The following is an 8,190-nucleotide window of genomic DNA, read 5'->3' as shown; positions in this document are numbered from 1 at the left end:
CCACTTCCGGCTTTTTTCTTTTTGCTTATGTGGTGCTGAGGCATTGAACCCAGGGTCTCAGGCATGCAAGGCAAGCGCTCTATCACTGAGCCATCTTCCCAGCCCCTACAACTAGATTTTCAACAGGTATAATGTTATTCTTTTTTTAAAAAACAAAGACAAAAACCTCTTGCTTACATTTCCTGGAGTTCACTTCAATAAATATTATTTTATATATGAAAAAAGAAAGAAAGAAAGAAAGACCACTAGAAGCAAAACAAAACAGGCCATAGGATATAACAGTATTAATGAAATACAGCAATTTGTGGGACAATTTAGTCTGAATCAACCAGATGTTAGAAAGGAGAAGAGAGACATTATGGTTAGGTTCAGATTCAATAATTAAAATGTACAGGATCTCAGACAACTCTCTCAGAGTTTGTTTGAACAGGAACAAGTTTATAATTTCCCCCCATGGAATAGTAATGAGAATTTCAAAAGCTCCCCGTGGCTAAATGGATTTTGCATAAATACATAATGCAAGAGCTGAAGTCTAAGACAAGTATACACTAACAATACTCAAAAGACAAAGTAGGTGGCATTTGAAAATCTAGAGTAGAAAGGGTTAAGGGTATAGAGAATAAGCAGTAGTGTGCTTGCCAGGCTCTGAGTTCAAATCCTATATGATCAAAAGGAAAGAGAGATGGGGAGAAATACATAAAGTATAGTAATTCAAAAGAGGTAAAAACAAGGGACAAAGGCATAGAAGAGGGAAAAAAGCAATTATCACAATGCTGATAAGCCAACCAAGACAAATTTAAACTAAAGAAAGTCGGGAGGGGGCATTAAATTAGATAAAATAGAGTTCTACAGTGTTGCAGGTACATGCTTAGACCAGTTATCAGGAGGTGAATACCATGGCTTGTGGCAAGCCTCCCTGCCCCGAAAAAAGTGTTCATTTCCATAGATGGGTTTGGATTTCCCTACTTGTCAGATGGTATGCCTGCTTCTTGCCTGGACCAACTTCAACTACATCCTCCTACCTATCCCTGTCACATAGCTGCTATTACAGGTATGAGCTATTAGAATGCCCAGCCTGTTCTATTTAAAAATAATTATCATAAAGATGATGGAAAAGGGGTTGTAGTTATATAAGTCAGGTGCTGAGTTCCTATCTTTTTGAACAGTGTCACCTTGTCTTTCATTTTTCCTCAGTTATTTTTCCCTCCCAATTTGCTACCCACAAGTTGTATAGTTCATTTTCAAGGTAGTGTCTAGGGAGTATCACTGTACAATTAATTCATCCTTTGGGCCACCATTTCTGTGTTTCCCGTTATGTTCCTCAAATCAAATAAAATTACATACAAGACAGAAAGCACAGAAGTCAAAAGAAGTGACAAAAGGGGAAAAACAGAAAAAGTAAAACAAAACACAAAAGTAAAATAAACAATCATTTTCATTTCTTGAAGTTAGTTTCTATACACATCATTTTATACGATCATATGCTCATAGCTATTGAGTCCTTCTGATTCTCTTTTAAGTGTTTCCTCCTTTAACCTCACTATGTGAATGTTTTTGAGACCTGTCTTTTTTGTTTCTTGTCAGTTGTAGGGCTTGAACTCTGGGCCTGGACACTATTCCTAAGCTCTTCAGCTCAAGGCCAGCATTCACTTGAGCCACAGCACCACTTTCGGTTGGTTTTCTGGTTGTTTATTGGAGATAAGAGTCTCCTGGACTTTCCTGTTTGGGCTGGCTTTGACATGAAATCCCCAGATCTCAGGCCCTTGAATGTTTAGGATTACAGGCATGAGCCACCAGTGCCTGGCTAGTCCTGTTTAATCTATCATGTCCAAGTGTACTTTAAGAAAAAAGCTTTGCATTTTATTTATTTATTTATTTGTGGCCTGGGCTGGACTGAAACCATGATTCTCTTGATTCTCTTATTTCTGCTTTCCAAGTAGCTGGGATGACAGAAGTGACCCTCTTATGAATACATGGAAGTAGACGTTTCTTTATAAGCCAATTTAAAAATGTCTGTATTTCAACTGCAAATAATATATTCTATCAACACATATGACTGATACATGTTTGGTCTGAGCTGTGTATTATTATTTCATAACGTCTATTTGTATTACGTCATACTTAGTGTTTCTGTATTGTTATGTCTTCTTTGCTTGGAATACTTCAGTTATTGATGAAAATTTGATGTTTGCTATAGATTGATCTTATGTTTATATCTGCTCATGTGATTTTAATAACCTATTCTCTTCTTCCTTACTGACTTATATGTGATTGGCCATTTTTAACTGTTTCAATCGTTTATGGTTTATTTTGCTTTCCTTAGCTCATTTATAGTTGCATTCTTTTTATTTCAGAACAATGTATAATGTATACACATTGTTTTCTATCTTTTGATTTAATTTTATATTGAAACCATATCTGAATGGTAACTTTAATAAGTGTTCCCCAAAGACTGATTTGTTCAAGGTGTGATCTCCAGCCTGTGGCATTGTTTGGAGGCCAGGAAACCTTTAAGAGCTTCAGCCTAGTGGAAAGTTCTTAGGTTCCTGGAGATATAGATTTGGGATCAATGCTCCTTCACTTTGTATCCTAGCCACCATAAGGTCAGTAGCTTCTTCCACAATGCACTCTCAATATGCTATGTCTTGACCAGCCACAGGCTCCAAAGCAAAAGGGTTAATTAACCTGATTGAAACCACAAGCCCAAATAAACATTTCCTTTTTAAACTTTATTTTATTGTAAAAATGCTGTACAGAGGGGTTACAGTTACGTGAGTAAGTCAATGAGTGTATTTCTTGTCCAGCATTGTTACCCCTTCCCTTGTTGTTTTCCCACTATCTCTTCCCTCACCTCCCTCACTACCCCCCCCACCGCATGAAGTTGTAAAGTTCATTTCCAATATACTGTCTTGTGTGTATCCTTGTTGCAATGGGTCATCCTGTGTCCTTGTTTCAGTGTTTTGTTATTCCTCTTCCCCTCCCTAAATTAGACAAATGTGTATACAAGATATAGAGAACCAAAAATCAAGTACAATGACAACAAGGGATATACCATAGGGGGAAGAACATACAAAGGAAACAAAAAAAATCACATAGAACATTTCCTCTTATTACTCTGACTTATCTCAGGTATTTCCTTACAGCAACAAGGGCTGACTAATGCAATCTGTTTGTCAAAGCTTCCCTAGCTATCTCTTGGTTAAAGCTTACCCTCTAATAGATTGCTCCAGGAAGATAAATGTGGGTGGTGTTCTTTGAGTGCCTGCCTACTCCTTCAAAATTGTCTTGTTTTCAGTAGTTTTGTGTGTGTGTGTGTGTGTGTGTGTGTGTGTTAGTACCAAGAACTCAGGGCCTCACATTTTTTTGAGTGTGTGTGTCATTCTTGGGACTTGAAGTCAGGGACTGGACACTGTCCTTGAATTTCTTCTACTCAAGACTAGCACTCTACCACTTGAGTCACAACTCCTCTTCCAGTTTTTTTGAGTAGTTTAGTGAATATAAGAGTTTCAAGTATTTTTCTGCCTGGGCTGGCTTTGAACTGCAATAATCTCTGTTTCCTGAGTAGCTAGGATTATAGGTGTGACCACCAACACTTAGCGTTACTGAAGGCTGGACCTCTACCACTTGAGTCTTACTTCCAGCTCTGCTTTCTATTGATTATTATTTTAATATATATTTTATTGTAAAAATACTGTACAGAGGGGTTACAGTTACATGAGTAAGGTAATGTGTACATTTCCTATGGAGCATTGTTACCCCCTCCTTTGTTTTTCCCCTACCATCCCTTCCCTTTCCACCTCCCCAACTCCTCCCTCCCCTCACCAAGTTCTAAAGTTGTTTTCAACATTGTATCTTGTACATCTCTTTATTACAGTGGGTCAACCTGTCTCCTAATTTCAGCATTTTGTTATTTCCCTTCCCCTCCTCAAATTAGAAGAACGTAAGGCACTGGAATCAAATACAGTGAAAACAGGGGTTATACCAAGAACATACAAAATAAACAAAAAAATCACATAATACACTATAAGTACATTAAAAACAAGTAGAAATGATCAAACGCTATGTACATATGACCATATAAGATGATGCTAAGAAAATTAACCCCAAGATACGGACACAAGTGGTTTTATCTCTCTTGCTGTTGATTATTTTTGAGACAGTGTCTCAAGGGCTGCTTTCCTGGGCTTGATTCAAGCCATAATCCTCCAGATCTCAGCTTCCTGAGTAGCTGGGATTATAGGTGTGGGATGCCTGCACCTGATTTTGTTTCATTCTTCATTTCACTTGGTTATAAGGGTTCTTATGTCAATTTAATATTTATTCTTTGTGTGCTCTAAAATTTTCTTTATTTCAGGTATGGTTTTTAGCTTTTCTTCTTCTATATCTTCCTTTACTCATTGCCTTTGATGTCTCTGTGGTTTTGTCCATTCAGTGTTTATATTTTTGAACAAGTGATTTATATTCCTATAACATGCTATAGACACAGGCACAAAATATGATAAGTAGTGTAGAGAGTGATCTAAATAGACTGAAGAGTGAGCTCTAATTTCCTAAGCCCCAGAATTGGAAAATGTTAAGACTTCTGGTTGGAACCAAATTCTAGTCACAGGTAATCTTGTAACATAGAAGGAGAGGAAGATTTTTATTTTTTTGGGTTGGTTTTCGGGCTTGAGCTCTGGGCCTGGGCTCTGTCCCTCAGCTCTTCAGCTCAAGGTAAGCTCAATCTACCACTTGAGCCACAGAGCCACTTGCGGTTTTCTGAGTGGTTTATTGGAGATAAGAATCTCACAGGCTTTCCTGTGGTTGCTGGCTTTGAGCCATGATCCTCAAATCTCAGCCTCTTGAGGATTACAGGCTAAGATTACAGGCGTGAGCCACTGCAAAAGAGACAGAGGAGTTTGAGTATAGAACCAAGAGAGGCTACACTGACAAGAGGAAATTGTTAAACACCAAGAAATTTATATAGCCTCCATTAACTATCAAAGATACAAAAACAGATTTTCTTCTAGTGCCTTATGAAGGATGTAATATGTATATCAATATGTACATAATGTATTTGAAATGATGTGGAAAATTTTAAATTTGGCTCTTTAAAAACTGGAAACTTACCAAAGAAAAACAGTCTCCTTAGAGAGTAAGATCCACACACTATAGCTCATTGCATTTGCACTGTCATACCATTAACATTCATTCTACTGATACACTGTCCCTCTGTCTCTCTTTCTCTGTCTCTTTCTTTCTCTTTCCTATGTGTGCTTATTATGTTTGTGTGTGTTACAGGAAGGGACTGAACCTGAGGATTTACAATCTTATGCATGCTGGTTAAGACTCTTGCATCTAAACAAACCTTCAGGCCTTTTGTTTGTATTTTGTTTAGCAAATGGACCATAATTTCCACATAAGGGTTCCACATTCAAAAATCTCCACATAGTTGGATCTCTCATTTTTCAATCAGTTCTACAGTCCACAGACTGTATTTTTTTTACCTTCAGGAGAAGATGAAGGCCATCTAATTTTATATTCCTTTAACCCATATCTCTTTTAAGGAAGACACTATGTAGCACAGGTTCTGTGTATGATCTGCAAACTCCCCATAGGTATAACAGGAGACTACCCAATCTCTAGCCTGGCCACATGCTCAGTACCCAATCCCACGCTCATTAACTAATGCAATAAATAAAATCATTATTGTGTCAAAGGTAATTATGTAAGTGTGTTTGTGTTGCTAAGCCACTAAATGTAAGGTAGTTTGTTACAAATGCTAGTGAAAATTAGTTAATACAGTGATACTATGGATATATCTTTTAATTTTTAAGTATTTATTTTTAATTTTCAAAATTAACTTTAGGTTTACAAAGCAGTTTATGAATACAATCCCATCTTGATCATGGTCACTCCATTCATCATGTTATTTCTCCTTTTCTTTTCCTCCTCCTCCTGCTCCTTGCTCTCCTCCTCCTCCTCCTCCTCCTCACTCCTCCTCCTTCTCCTTCTCCTTCTCTCTGTGTGTGTGTTTATGTGTATGTCACAAATGTAGACTGGTTATGGGGTTTGGACTTAGAGTCTGGTCTCTGTGCCTTATTTTTGCTCAAGGCTAGCTAGTCCAGACTTTTTTGGGTGATTAATTAGACATAAGAGTCTCAAGGTCTTTCTTTCCAAGGCAGGCTTTGAATCAAGATCCTCAGCTCTCAGCCTCCTGATACCTGGGATTAGAGAAATGAGGCATAGGAGCTTGGCTTCATCATGATTTTATTTCTAAAAGAAAAGTTTTTATTACTTATAATTTTTTTATTGAACTTGTTTCTTCAGAATCATTCTGTATACAAGTAATTAGCTTTCCCCAGTAAATTCTATTCTGTCTCTGTCCCTCTGTCTTTGTCTCTCTCTTTCTCTTTCTTGTATGTTCTCATGCTTGTGTGTGTTACTAGAAAGGAACTGACACCGAGGATTTAGAATCTCTTGAATGCTACGTAAGTGCTCTAGCATCTAACCCGTCTCCAGAACTTTTGCTTGTATTTTGTTTTGGAGTTAAGATTTTGTAAACCTTAAGGCTAGCCTTAAATATGCTATACTCCTGCCTCTGCTTCCCAAGTAGCTGGGATTATAAGAAGGATCCACAATACCTGGCAAAAATTTTATTTCTGTGTCTGTGTGCCACAGTTCAGAATTCTTACCTTAATTTCATAAAGAAATTATTACTGTTTTTCTTTTCTCTTTCCCTGTTGTTCCCATGTTCCTTTTCCTTTCTTACCTTACCCATTATCCTCCTACAAGGTATTTTTTCTTTTTCTTTTTATGTAATATTGTGATGGTGCTTTCATAGTATTCAACCTCACAAGGCAAAGACAAAAGTTATTGGTTAGTAAATAACAATAAATTTGTTTATCGAGAGGCTATTAGGAGGTTTCTCCTTTGAATTAACCAAATCCTTCTGACTTGGCATTCCTCTTTCAACCCATGATCATGTATTCTAAAATGTCTACATGCTTTGGGCCAAAACTGAGCAGTTAACTGTCATAGAGGGGAGAAAGACATCATTTTAAATTTCATTTCTTGGAGATCTTGCACAATGGATTCAACCTCTTTCTACTGCCATGTTTGAGGCCTGGTGTCAAGTTTCCAAACTGTAGGGAAAATAGCCTCCATGCTTCAGACATAATGTCAGCATTCAGGGTAGTCATGATAATAAAGTACTCGTCTAGGCAATGATAGTAATATCTACCTCACCAGAAATTTTGTGAAGGTTAAGTTAGATGGTACAATCAAAACCCTCTGCTAAGTGCTAGGCACAGAATGATGCTACACTGATGTCCATTCTGCGACACTTACTGTATTCCGTCCTGCACAAAGGAGGCATCCATCAAAAACCAGGTTGTAATCTCCAAATCTTGACCTTTATTGCCCATGGTATGTATTTTATGATAGGAAATAACCACCATTCAGTATAAACTAAATAAGCACCTGAAAACAGTGTGAGTTTCTTTATATAGAAGACACGTTTCACAGTAAAAATGGTAAGATGCACTTTTATATGAAACAAACATGTATATACATGTACATATATACACATATATGTATATACATGTACAATCTATAGCTTATTCTTATAAATTTACATAGAAATGTTGATTATACCCATTTCATTGTATTATACCTTCTTGGATTGTATTTACTACTAGCTAAAGTGTGATTTACAAGGCTGATATTTTATTTAATAAGTTTTTATTGTAAAAATACTGTACAGAGGGGTTACAGTTATATGATCAAGGTAATGAGTGCATTTCTTATCAAGCATTGTTGTCTCCTCGTTTGTTTTTCCCCTACCATCCCTTCCCTCCCACCTCCACAAACGCCTTTCCCCCCACTTCTAAATTGTAAAGTTCATTTTTCAATATAATGTCTTGTAGATCTCATTGTTATAATTGGTCAACCTGTATTCCTGTTTAAACATTTTGCTTTTTCCTTTCTCCTCCCCAAATTATACCAACATCAAATACAGTGAAAACAGGGGTTATACCATGGGCGAGGAACATACAAATAAATACTTTATAAATACATTAGAAACAATAGCAAGAAAGGAAAAACCACCTGTGTCCCTATCTTGGGCTTCATTTCACTTAACTTCATTTATCTGGTCATATGTACATAGCTTTTGACCTTTTTTCTACTTGTCCCAGACATATACTAGTT

Source organism: Dipodomys ordii, unplaced genomic scaffold (genome assembly GCF_000151885.1).
Source record: "Dipodomys ordii isolate 6190 unplaced genomic scaffold, Dord_2.0 Scaffold60, whole genome shotgun sequence".
NCBI classification, from domain to species: domain Eukaryota; kingdom Metazoa; phylum Chordata; class Mammalia; order Rodentia; family Heteromyidae; genus Dipodomys; species Dipodomys ordii.
The sequence above is the reverse complement of the archived record's forward strand: the minus strand, read 5'-3'. Positions refer to the sequence as shown.